Raw genomic sequence first — 13,732 nt, forward strand, 5'->3', positions numbered from 1 at the left:
AATATTCTGTACAATTCTGAATCTGTTGACGTAAAAGCAAATGACGGCTGCACGCTTGCACACAGCGGAAGACACGCGGCCCATGCACTTGCCGCAGGAAATGCAACCCTCTCGTATTATGGAGCAGGGCGACGAAAGCTTCGGGAAAAAAAAAGCCTTACGCGTTTTTGCGCGTACTTAAGTTTTCTAGCGCAAAGACGGAGCGAACAAGCTATTGCTATGGGAGTAGGTATAGCCTGGTCACACGTGCATTTTCACGCGTATAACCGTCCTTGACTTGTCAAACGCACTTCGCCCCGACGAGGACGACGCCATCTACTCTTCGATCGCACGGGTCGTCTCAATGATGCGTTTTCGAAGACTGGTCCATGCAGTGGCGCGATGAGAGACCGTTGCTCCAAACGCCCACTGTACCTGTGGTACTTACTGTATTTACTGAGGTTACTTTACTTTTTACTTAATTTCTTGTATAGAGTCTGCTTAAACTACCGATATTTATTATCGGTCACGTGACGTAGAGGAAAGCAGAAGCTTGCCCTCCCCCCCCCCGGTCGGGCCGGTGACCGCCCCCCCCCCCCGAAAAGAATTTCTGGCTACGCCCCTGCTTCTTATGATCAACTTGCAATGCTTGAGATTGACCTCGCAAAAGCATTTGATGGGGTCCGGCATTCCTTTTTGTTTTCTCTTCTAGAACAAGCCAATGTGGGATCCACAGTACTTAATGGCATTCGACTTTGGTATAGTCATTGTACAACTCGCTTTGTTGTCAATGGTAGTTTCTCAAATCCCGTCCACATCCGCTCTTTCGTGAAACAAGGATGTCCTATGTCCCAGCTCCTCCTCGTCTTTTGCTTGGAACCACTCTGTTTGAGCATTTTGAACTGCAGCAGTGGTCGTGGTTTTAATATTCTTGGTAATGAGGTAAAAGTGTTAGCATACGCTGATGATATCGCATTCTTCTGCAAAGACAAGCCCAGCGTCGATAATACTCTTTCTATCAGAAGAGTTTGGTTCTGCCTCTGGTGTGCAGATGAATAGCACTAAGAGCTCAAAGCTATGGCTTGGATATTGGGCCATTACACCATCACATTATGCTTGCATTGAGTGGTCTTGTGTGCCACTTAAATATCAGTTCCACTGCACGCCTACAAGTTCAATGCACACTACTGGAAAGAGCGCGTTCCAGTCCTCCAGCGCTACACGAATGCCTTTGTCCCGCACCGTCTTTCAATATTGGGAAGAGCAGAAGCCTGGAACATGTTTTGCCAACCAAAGTTTCTATGTCTTTCAGGTGCTCAAGGCTTTGCATTCAACGTTTTCACAGGATTTTTTCAATGTTCATGTGGTCTTCCAGTTTTGAACCTGTGAGACGTGACATTTTTCGACCAGTGAGAGCTGGAGGGTTAGAGTTGGTGCATTTGTATGTGCGACAGTTAGTCTCGCGCTTTCTTTTTTTTTTGGGATAGCTCTCATCTGGTATTACGAGCCTTCTTGCAGGTTAACCTGGTTCACGTCTTGCCAGAATTGGTGGTGTCATGAAATTTAATTTCATGACCTCGTAGGGAGTATTTATGCGTGAGGTTTGTTTTTCTATTTATTTTATGACTGTTTGCTTTTCTAAAGAATATTTAATCACTGTTTCACAAAAAAATCTTTAGAAAGATTTAATATCGATATTGTTGCCACCGCCTTTTATCGACAGTATACATCAGAATACTAGGACATCATGCAAGAGTGCGCAAAATGCCAGTTCCCCTTCTACAAAAACTTTTTTTTTACAAATTACACACTGAAACCTCGCCCGTTCGAACATGGCTTCAGGAAAATATTTCGTTTCGTCAATTAACTGTCGCCTTTGTGACGTGCCTGAAGCCATTGAACACTGTTTTATTGATGGTAAAGATGCCATTTTATATGGGGATGTTATCCATGGAAATTTGCAAAAATATTTTGAGCTGAATTCTCACAGTATCCGATATCTTGTTGCTCTGTGTGATGATGTACCATTCGATATGTTTTTTTCTGATAGGCCTGAATAGCCTATGGAAAACTCGTATGCGAGACCGAAATGCAGGAAGAACAACTTCCTCAAGATTGCATTTCGCTCAAATGATTATGCACTTAAAGATATTTATGACCAAGAAGAAGCCGGACTGGTATCCACTTTTGATTAGGTGTTTAACCTTACCTTTCAAGTTTTGTTGTGATGGAAGGTGTTGCTGTATGTGACGTTTTCTTTATAAAGACTGCTTATTGACATGTGATTACTGACGTCCACCTGGTGCTCATATTATTGTAATAGTTTCTGTACATACATAATTTCATTCATTTTAATAAATACCATGCTAAAACAGTTTATAGTGCAGTGGCTATGACGCTCGCCTTCGGACCATGGGTACCGGGGTTCAAATCCCTCCTCGCCAAGGAAGTCCATTTTGTTTTATTTATTTTTATACTCAACTTGCTCTCTCTGTCTCTTCTCTCTCTCTGCACCTCCTCTCCTCTTATGCTCTGCTTTCACTACTGATCAACGCTCGGCACGGTTCAACCTCGGCTTTAAACAGCTCCAACCGTTAAAAAAACCTCATGTAGCTCGCTGGGCAGGCTGGACGTTGGCACGCACAACGTAGTGATTTCCGTGGCGGTATTCGAACCCGGGTTCTTGTGGTCCGGCGATGCACCGGCAACCAGGGAGTGCCACAGCTCCAAGTCCAGCTCGGAGCCCTGCACACTTCATCTTTCCCATTTTTTTTCAAATAAACTTCCTCGCGCTAACTGCGGATCTATGCTAAAAGCAACAACCCAATTAAATGAGGAGCATGTGATTTAGTCACTACGAGCAGGCTTTCAGATTTCCCCATCATGCCTTCTTTCTTCTTGCCCAGTATCACTCCCAATTTGCAGTGCTGGCTTGGCCTCCGATTTATTTCCTTTTATATAATTGGCTTTTTATATAAATTTCTCTTGGGTTGCTGGCGACGACGACGGTCGGGGTGGTGCGGCCTTACCCCCACATTATTTTTTCTTTCCTTTCATTTGAGGGGGACAGACTAAGCCATCTAGTGGCGCCATCGAGAAAATTGCGCATGGCCTTCGAGATGAAAAGTCTGGCACGCTGGTGCCGGCGAATGCTGAGAATTGTTCTCTCGCTTGGCCGCACACTCCGTGACACACACTCAGTGATCCAAGTTGGCAAGAGGTTCACTGAAGAGTAAAACATACCCAGCGCATAAACGCATTGAGAATTTATTGTGGCTGAATTCAGAAAACGTGCAACTCGCATGATTGATCAGAATTGCGCTTGTGTCAGAAAAAGATCCGTTCTAAGATAGGGGAAGTTCGCCATTCAAACTGCTTTAAGATCACAGGTGTTGCTACCTCACTTCCGGCAGTGTCTTCCTTTGCCACCTGCTTCTGGGGTCTCTATGAAGGTGGCACCATCACACTCTAGAAAGCAAACAGACGATTAGGCATCACAGGGCAGGCATTCCGGGACAACTCTGGATCCGGAGACGCGAAAGCAGGACAAAAGACCATGCCAATGTAACCACGGGAGATTGGAACCAAGGCGGTAACACTGGAATATGTCCCACATAAACCGGGATCTTACGCGTTACATGGCCTGCCCAGCTCCATTTTTTCCACTTAATGTCAACTAGAATATCGGCTATCCCCGTTTGTTCTCTGATCCACACCGCTTTCTTCCTGTCTCTTAACCTTAGCCCCAATATTTTCGTTCCATCGCTCTTTGTGCGGCCCTTAACTTGTTCTCGAGCTTCAAGCTTCTGCTCCATATATTAGCACCAGTGGAATACAATGATTGTACACTTTTCTTTTCAACGACAGTGGTAAGCTCCCAGTCAGGACTTGGCAATGCCTGCCGTATGCACTCCAACCCAATTTTATTCTTCTGTAAACTTCTTTCTCGTTATCAGGGTCCCTTGTGAGTAATTGACCTAGATAAACGTACTCCTTTACAGACTCTAGAGGCGGACTGGCGTTCCTGAATTCTTGTTCCCTTGCCAGGCTATTGAACATTATGTTTGTCTTCTGTATATTAATCTTCAATCACACTCTTACATTTTTCAGTTGAGGTCCTCATCATTTTCTGTAACTTTGAAAATTAATATCTCGAAACTGGTTCAGTCCTGAGAATTCGTTTCAAGTGGATATGCCTTGCGAACTCGGCAGCTATAATTCGTTATTTGAAATATGAGCCGTAAATAATAAAAATGTTAATTAACATAATTACGTTAGTTATTCAATTAGGCATTTCGATGTCTAGTGGAAATAATAGCCGCCTCATCGAGTAGCTAAAATAAAGGATTATAATTGTTCTATCTGCCAGAGGCACTTTTAAAAATTGGTGCAGCTAAAATAAAACACCGTGCACATGGTATAATGCTCGGCGGAGAACACCCCCCCCCCCCCCGAAATAAATTTCTGGCTAAGTCACTGCCCTGCCCTGTGGTTCTTTTGCTGTGTCCTGTGTCACGCTGTTTACAAGATGTGCCAGCCATCCCAAATGACGATGCTGAAATGTCAAAATTTAGGACAGTGCACAGGTTTCAGTAGGTTCAACAAACGTCCATAAAGCAGTACTTTATTGCATGCCTCTTGCTTTTAATGACCTATCATATATTGTTTTTGAGTTGTGAGCATTATGGTGCGCCAGAAGAAAAGTAATCTTAAGTTCATTTGACAGGGCCATATCATACAATTGAAACAGTGGAATTTTTGCGAAGCATGCGCGAACTGTTGAACTGTGCGCAGGCACCGAAGGCGGGGGAAGACAACCACTCGGTGCTGCAGCGGCCCATCGCGCCAAGTGTGCAAGGCGTGCGGCAGATCGAGCGGTGCATGAGCGATGCAGTCGCGAGGTCGAGGACGTGCTGCTCAACGCGTGTAGCATGCTGTTCGAGTGCAACAATACCAGGAATCTGGGACATCGCCGAACAGCGCCTCTAGCGGCCGCCTCTGAAAACATGCGCATTTTCTATGGGAGAGCGTCGTTTTTCCCAAATAACTAATCATAGACGCCATCTTTCAAAATATTACCGTGCAAATAGGCTCTAGGAGCTTAGCCCGACATCTCATGCAAGCGGTACCATTACTTACGACAGAAAACCCGTTCCAAATTGCTGGCGAAGTTCGAAGTATGGGAGTCTATGGAAAAGGCCAAATTTTGGAGGCTTTTTTGGCCAGTAAAAAGCAATTTGCGATGAGCCTATTGCATCGATCGACGTATTATTGGGGATTTATCAACTTCAATGACTCGGCTTTCAGCTAGTTGCAGCAGCAACTCTTGAAATGGCAAAAAAGTCGTTCCAAAATCGCAGTTTTCATAACAAGGTCGCAGAATTTATTGTGGTACGTATATAAACCTAGTTTTTGCCTCTGGCAGCACTCAAACCGATAGCCGAGCGTTCTGCGCGACCACCGATTAGGATCGCTGATACCACGATTGGCACTTCGCTGGTTCGAAGCCAGCAGCGCCGCTATTCTTTTATCACTTTGTCGCTGCTTAGTTTGGCCGTTTCCCGCCAGATGGCATATTCCGAAATGCAGGTCATTTAGTTGCGGTTCTTGTTTCGTTTCTTTCTACTGTACCAACGTCTTCCTAAAAAAAATAGCTGGCTGGTTTCGTGAACATGCGAACGTGCTTCCAAACTTCTTTTGCACTTTAGGTGTAATGCATTTTAGACAATAAACCCAACTTTGTGTTTTCAAAGTTGATTTCTTTCTTAAGGCAAACATTTATGAAGACATTACTAAGAAATATTTTTGCCTATTCAGCTATGTCATGGAAAGGCGTGTTTGTGCGACTTTTGCTCAGCCTGAAACGTACCACAAAAATAAATAGCTTCCCGTGAGTGCAATTAAAAGACGCAGAAGTAGAAAACTTGGCTGCAGCTCCAGACGTAGTATTCTTACACAGGAATGCAGAAGCTATTTGACTGAGTATATTTGCATTATATCAAAGCAGAATTTTTGCGTACCGGATCTTCGGTGCAAATGAAGGCTGTTCGAATTATTTCACAAGCTTTTTTGCTTAGTACAAACCAATACCTCGAATATAAACATTCTGTCCTCAATATGCAGCGCACGTGTCTTATCATTTGAACCATTCCCATACACCTTCACGAAATTCCCGAAATACTAAAGGTCTTCATATCCTTTTACCACGACGTACGCAGAGGAGTATTGGAAATAATGCGAAAAGACACCGGGGCGTGTTAATGTAGTTTGTCGGGTAAAAATAGAGAACTATTTCAATTACAGACCACAATCTTTTTGAGTTATGCCCACAAAGCGTTGCAAGAAATTTTTTTCGGCTAGAATCACCAAAGTTACTATGGTATATATTCTGCTGTTCTGTTCTTAACTAACTCTATTGCTGAATCAGATCGCAGCACCATGATATAATTACTGGTACAATTCTTCAGTAATTCTGTAAGAATTTTCTCCTACGCTAAATTTAACGTGTTTGGACAATTGAAGAAACATGAGAAAGGACCGTGAGGCTTGCAGAAATGTTCCCTTATTAGAATCGTTTATCACCCGTATCGGTACGGTGGTATTGTCATGATCACTCCAGCGTCCACGGACACCATTTATCACTTTACTGCCTGTAAAAAAAAATACAAAAGTGTCGTTCCTTGTGCGTGAGTAGCACAATCGCAGCTGATCCTTTCATATGGGCCCACTAAGCTACACCTTCCCTTTTCTGCCATGGTGCCACAAGAGATATCAGTTTCACCCTTGAATTTCTCCCTTTCAGTTTGCTAGAAAGTATTGGGACGTGCACAAGACGAACAGGCGAAGTTTTGAAGTAGTCCTGAGATTTTAGTAAAATTTCATAGGCAATGTTATTATCCTTTATTAGTTTACATATTTATTACACCTGATTGGTGATAATAATGACGTGCTACATAATAGTTCAGTTCTTCTACTTAATAAGTCATGTCTGAGTCTGCTGTCCTGAAAATTAACCAGGTGTAAGCACTGCATGACGTTGGCTGGAAGGCCATTCATTAAAAAAAATTGTGTGCAGAATAAAGAAAATGCAGGTGTTCAATCGCACAGTCGGTGCCAAAAGTTTACGCGGCCGAGGTTCTGCGAATAAGTTCATTTTCAACGCAGCTACCCCGCAGCCAGTAAAACTATGCAAAACTTTTGTTTACTCTAGACCAGTATACGCTGTAAATCCGAATACTACGATGCGTGACTAAGGCGTAGAAATATAAATATTCTTTCACCTTCCGGGGTACGAAAGCTTGTGACGCTGACTATACGTTCTGAAGGCGAGGTTGCTTTTTAGCTTATTCGTGATGACAAGCGCCGAGCTCTTGGTGATATGATATTGGAGCGTAGAATTGTAGAACTTGTGCAAGCTCAGGCGACTTCGCGACGCAAACCTAGCGATAGAAGCTCAGAAGGAGGAATAAACATTTATTGTAGAGCCAGCACTTTATGATGGCCGGGCCTAAGCTTCCCATGAGGGGACGTCGAGGGCTTGCCTCGCCGCCGCCTTACGGGCATGCTGGGTCGCCCAGGTTTGGTCGTCGAGGGCGGAGCTCCGCAGAGCCTCACGCAACCTCGACGAGGGGGTCGTGGTGTTAATGTATGTGTACAGTGCTGGGCACTCCCACAGCACATGCGGAAGCGTAGCCGCGTGAGTGCCACAGCACCAGCAGTTGGCTGTACTGTAGACTTCAGGGAATATAAGGTGGAGGCGGGCGAGTGAAGGGTACGTATTTGTTTGCAGCAGACGCAGGGTGGTAGCCTGCGCCCAGCTGAATTTGGGGTGAGGTGGGGGGAAAGATTGGCACAGCATGCATTTAGTTTATTAACAGTGATGATAGATGAATAGCCAGAGTAAATGAATGTTACTGTCTAATTCTGGACAGACTCGAGTGTAATGCATACGTTCTAGATCACTATAGGTACAATACTAATTCCATACTACGCATTCCTATTCGAATTTTGGCCTGTCTTAAGCCTACCGAGTCTTAAGTAATCAAAATAGGTAGGAAATTGCTTCTTGGTATGTAGCCGAGGCCATGGTAGATGTGATTAGTAATGCGCTATATGTGAGTAGGCTGACTGGGATTATTACATGAAGTGCGCCAACGTACCTACGTAAAGTCACCGTGGAAATTACAGAGACCTTTATTGTAAATATATTGAAGTCATCTGAGAGTGTAAGTTTAATAATATGAGGACTGATTAGCCTTCTGTTAAGCTGTTAGGAAAAATGCCATGTACGAAGTGCTATTGTGGTTAAAATTACAACGTTATCAGCGCTTCCAAAAGAAAGTGACTGTACAAGTCCATTTTCTCTGGCGTTCATGTCACCTAGGTACCACCGCCTGACCCAAGACCTTTATGTTTTAAAATCTGCCTCGATGACGTAAGTTACGTTGCAGAAAAAAAAATAAATACCCTTTCTAAAGAATGAACCATAACAATTTCCCGACAAAGCGCAGTACGTTGCCGCAAGCCGTCATTTGTGATAACGATAAGAGCGACAGCCCGTCGTTAAAGATGACTTGTCACTCCCCGGTTTTTCTTTTTTGCTCAAGGATGCAACTAACCCGTACGAGGGTAATCCCTCCCTTCGCATGATGCTTGCGACCTTTCTGGTTCTGGACAAGCGCGTTGTTTGTGTATATTTCAGGCGCTTGGCATCGAAAGGCTTAAACCTTTAAACAGCGAAAGGCTATCACAGTCGCTTCGGTAGCTGCACGGAAAGCGCGGACAATCAGTCTACTTTCAGCACACGCGCTCTCAACCAAGACATATTTGCGAGAAAGGGGCTCCTATATTACCCATAGCGAGAAATGTATCCACAAATTACACCTCATTATCCCGATGTGTTTATGAGCCGCACTCTGGGCCTGTATTCCGTGTTATGACAAAAATATAGTTTGTGCAGTGGCAGTAGCCTAAACATAAAACAGGAAATTGAAGTCATCACATCAACTATCATATATCATAAATTGAAAGAAATAAAACTGAAACTGTACTTCATAATACTCGCACTACAAACTTTTATGCATGTGATTCATTTCAATTTCCTATCTGTTCCAGGGTAGAAATATGCTGTTCAGTTGGTAAACACAGATTATTTTGCAAAAGTTGCTAAGAATTTTTGCCTCCAACATATGTTCCTATTGGTCATGCACATTTTTGTCTATCAAATATATGGTCGAAACATCTCAAAGTCGAATTGTGAATGATTTAAAAGTGAAACTGGCTTCTCCACATAGGGGAAATGCCGTAGGAATTTGAGAATGTAATAATACACAATCATTTGGTTGCATAAACTTCCTGATGTATAGGCATGTAATGAAAAGCTCAAATGTATTACACGGCTTTGTCTTTTCGCAGCAATTTCATTCACTGCATTTATAAAGCCATGTACGTTTTTTTTTAATTTTAGCGCGTCAGTCCAAAAACACATAGCAACTTATTTACCAAAGCGATATAAGTTTCAGAAGCTTGTTAATTAGGTTGTCATTTGAGCAAATAAAACGAGAGACTTTCATGCACAGACAAAATAAGCGGCTAAGAGGAACAAATGACTAGTTATTTCAGAAGAATAACTGAGTTTACCTACGTAGTGTTAAACTATGTAGCTTTAAATAATGCGCATATTTTATACATCGCCGGATAGGGGTCATTGGAGATCGCTAGGCGAGGCCTTCGTCCTGCCATGGACATAAATATAGTCTGATGATGATGATGAAACATTGCCGGAGGTGACCACCTCTCATCCGAGAAATATTTTTTACAGTTTAATAATTTATTTATTTGCGCCGTCAGCACTCGAAGGCATTACGGAAGGAAGTGGGTTGAGCAGGCTAAACAAATAATGCAATGATTAAAAAGTAAGTTTCTAATCATATAATTTTAGCTGGTGGTACGTGGAAAAAAGTTCAGTGCGCACAACGAAGGCAGCTTTACAATTATACCATATTACCTGACCTTACAAAGAATTTAAAAGGAACATAGTAAGTAATTAACAAATTCAGATTACACAACGTACGGTAGTTGATGTTGCATGAAACTTGCGTTTATTTGTACTCTTTATGATTTCTTTGGGGAGGCGATACCATTCAAGGGCTGTGTGAGGCCAGAAAGAGCTGAAGGAAGTTAATGTGACTAAATCTGATACGTATTTTGTACAGCTGATCAATACGATGCCATATATATGGTGACGGAGATACAGTCGTATGCGGATATATCAAGCCAACTTATAACGAATTATTCTGTATATCGAACAGCTGTAAAATCCCCTTGAAAATTCCATGCAAATGTATCGGGCTGGTGCACGCGTATAAAGAACGCTCGTTCACCAGCACATTCGATATATCGAACGCGGCGCCACGCAGACCTCATAGTGCACTCCTTTGTACACTTTGAGGTATTCTGGCACCTGGAGGTGGAGAAGAGATAGTGCAGTCAGTTGAGCCCCGTCAGGCTGTTCAGCTAGCCCTCATGCTACCTCGGACGTCAACATTCCTTCTATCCGATTTTGGAGGCGTCGTAGTGTGGGTTGAGTGCCTATTCACGAGTTTATTTTCCGCAAGCGATGCCCGCTACAAGTGTAAAGAAAGAATCCGCTTGGACTTTTCAATGAAGTTGAAAGTCAACCAGCATTTTTTTTTGCGGGTAAATAAAGTGTGCTTGCTTTTTTCCCCCATGTTGCGTGCAGTAAGTTAGCGGCTGTCAGATGCACTAACCGGTAAGCCACCGCTTACCTGAGGGCCTATTATTTTATATACCGAATTACCTATATAAAGAACTTCTTGTGATCCCCTTCAGATTCGATATATCCGGGTTCGACTGTATCAGTTTACGAGTTACAAATTCAACTTTAGCTTTATTTGGGGTTAGAGTAGCTATTCCATCATAAGTTGAACATATAAAACGAGTGGAGTAAATTTGAGTTCTAATGAGGTAATAAATACAATGGAATTTCATACATTGGATGTATACTCAAATTTTGTTCCTATTAGTGTTTTCTATAGTAACATGAGAGAGGATAGTGGCATTATAAGTGTACAGGAGCCAATAACCCAACGTTCGATCCGCAGTGTTACTAATGTCGATATGCCAGGTAAGATTAGCTGTAATAGGTTGACCAGGTAAGATTAGCGGTACTATGAACACGTGAATACTTTTATGAATATACAGGCTGTAACTCCGTGTTGTTAAGCAAAATCGAAGAGTTGTTTTGAATGGCAGTTGCTCAGATGATGTTGCTGCTACGTCTGGTGTGCCGCAAGGCTCCGTGTTGGGGCCGATTCCTTTCCACTTTTTTCATGCGAAAGCATTATATGCCCCATTACGCGAAAACCCGTAGTTGTAGTCGGCGGCGTGACCGAATGACGCTACCAAAAATGGCCGACGGCAAAGAGTAAAAACGCGTAAAAAATGCTCAAATTGATGACAAATTTAGCAGGCAGGTTCATGTAAACAAAGTAAACTAATCCCTTTGAAATAAAAAATAGGTAAATTTTGATCTGGGCGGGAATCGAAACCGGGCCTCCGGGGCGCGAAGGAGACCCAACTTTGTCCCCTACGACCGGATAAACTCATCCTAGCTCGACTCGCAACTCCCACCCCACCACTACTCCGAATTTCGCCGCTGCCGAGAAATGTATGCAGCCATCTACGCCTCAAGCTCTGGCGAGGCACCAGCACTGGCCACCCCAACTCTCTGCCCTACGGCACCCCAAGCTACCCATCGACGATCATAAAATCATCCTCCGTCCCCGTGGCGGCCTCAACCTTCGGACCGTGAACAGCGTTGCGCTTCGCGATGCCATTCTGCAAGCAGCCCGCCTCGGTCACCAAGAGGCCAAGCCAAGCACCGTAATCATCAACACCCTCCAACACGTCGTCCTCATCAACACTCCCGACCCGCAACGCCGACACCACTACCTCGCCGTCAAGTCCGTACTCATCAAAGGCACTGCCTACGACTACTCCTACCAAGCGGCCCCGTAAGACTGCGCCCGCGGTGGGGTTCACGGGGTCCCTCTCGCCCACTCTTACGAAGACATTCAGGATCGTCTCAATCGCGAGCAGAACCCTCCCAACCTCGACTTTATACGCATAGGCTCCACGGAGTCCATCATCATCCTTTTCGAACAAGACTGGGTGCCCAAACACATCTACCTCTCCTCCGTACTCCATAGGGGCTCCCTCCTCAAAAAGAATATCGAGCACTGCCCTCACGGCGGCGCACTCGGCCACCACGCGGATGTGTGCCCGGCTCCCAAGCAATGCCGCTGCTCCGGCTGTGAACAAGTAGACCCCCTACCTCACATTAGTAGTAGACCCCCTACCTCACACAGTAGACTCCCTACCTGACATTTACCCACCGCCTACCTCAAGCAGGTGGTGTAACACCCGGGAGAATCTGGGTAGTGATCACTACATTATTGAGATTCTCCTACAAGCAGGCCCAGCACGCAGACCAGCTCGTGGTGCTGCCATCACGAAGTAGGACTCGTTACGCACTTTCCGAGCAGCCTGCACTCTACACACCATCTCAGCCATAGCTACTTAGTCCTACCAGTTCTAGTGCGACGTCCGCGCCGTGACTCGCCCCCTCCCAGAGGACTGCCCTGCGGACGCGATGGATTCCCATCTCCTGCAGCTCTGGAAAGCTAAGGCGGGACTCGAGCGGAGGTGGCAGCGCCAGCACTGAATACAACATTCAGACGCCGGCTGACCCAACTCAACAAGGAGACTGAAACGCATGCTGCGACTCTCTCTCGCCAAAATTGGGGATCCCTCTGTAACAGGCTGGAGCACAACATGAACCTGCCCCAGACATGGAACCTATTCCGCCATCTCATTGATTCGACTCAGTCCAAGACACACCAGACACAGATCATGACGAAGCTCATAGACGCATCCGAAGCCTCCCCCGTTGCCTGCCCGCAGGAACTCCTCCAGACGCTTCGTGGTCTACACTTCCCCGCGTATCCCCCCGGAGACCACCCACTATACAGGCTCCCCCAACGACCTCCTCGACAAAACCATCAGAGAGGCAATAGTTAGGGCAGAGCTTCAGCGCCTGAATACGTCCTCAGCTCCCGGTCCCGACGCAGTGCACAACAAGGCACTACGCAACCTCGATTCTCCCTCCATCACAGCCCTAACCGACTACTTCAATGAATGCTGGGTGCGCGGCGCCCTCCCAACCCCAAGTAAAGGACGCTAAGGTAGTTTTCATTGCCAAATCAGGCAAACCACTTCGACCCGATAATCTCCGTCCCATATCCCTTACGTCCTGTGTGGGCAAGCTTATGGAGCACATTCTCCAGACCCGGCTGAGCCGGTATCTGATAGATGCCAAAAGCTCCGTCTCCGTGTACGTGAAAAAAATTACTATCTCTATCATCTCCTCATGTTAGCTGCGGTAAAAACTGCATTTCATTGTTTAAACGCTGAGATGAAGATGGAACTACGTGTAGTACATTGCCATATTGCTGCCGCGTCCGGTATTTTCATGAAATCTCGGTGACTTCGAAATACGCCTCGACGTCTTTCGACCGTGTGGGACGACACAGAGATCTAGACCAATTTATTGTCAAATTTCTCGAAAGCGGATGACAAGAATATGAGTAAACCACTTCTTTACAGCAGTTACACATGCATCGTACTTCAAACCCAGAGTGAATATTTTGCGTAATCACTTCCGAGTGAATTT

Source organism: Dermacentor silvarum, chromosome 1 (assembly GCF_013339745.2).
Source record: "Dermacentor silvarum isolate Dsil-2018 chromosome 1, BIME_Dsil_1.4, whole genome shotgun sequence".
NCBI lineage: Eukaryota > Metazoa > Arthropoda > Arachnida > Ixodida > Ixodidae > Dermacentor > Dermacentor silvarum.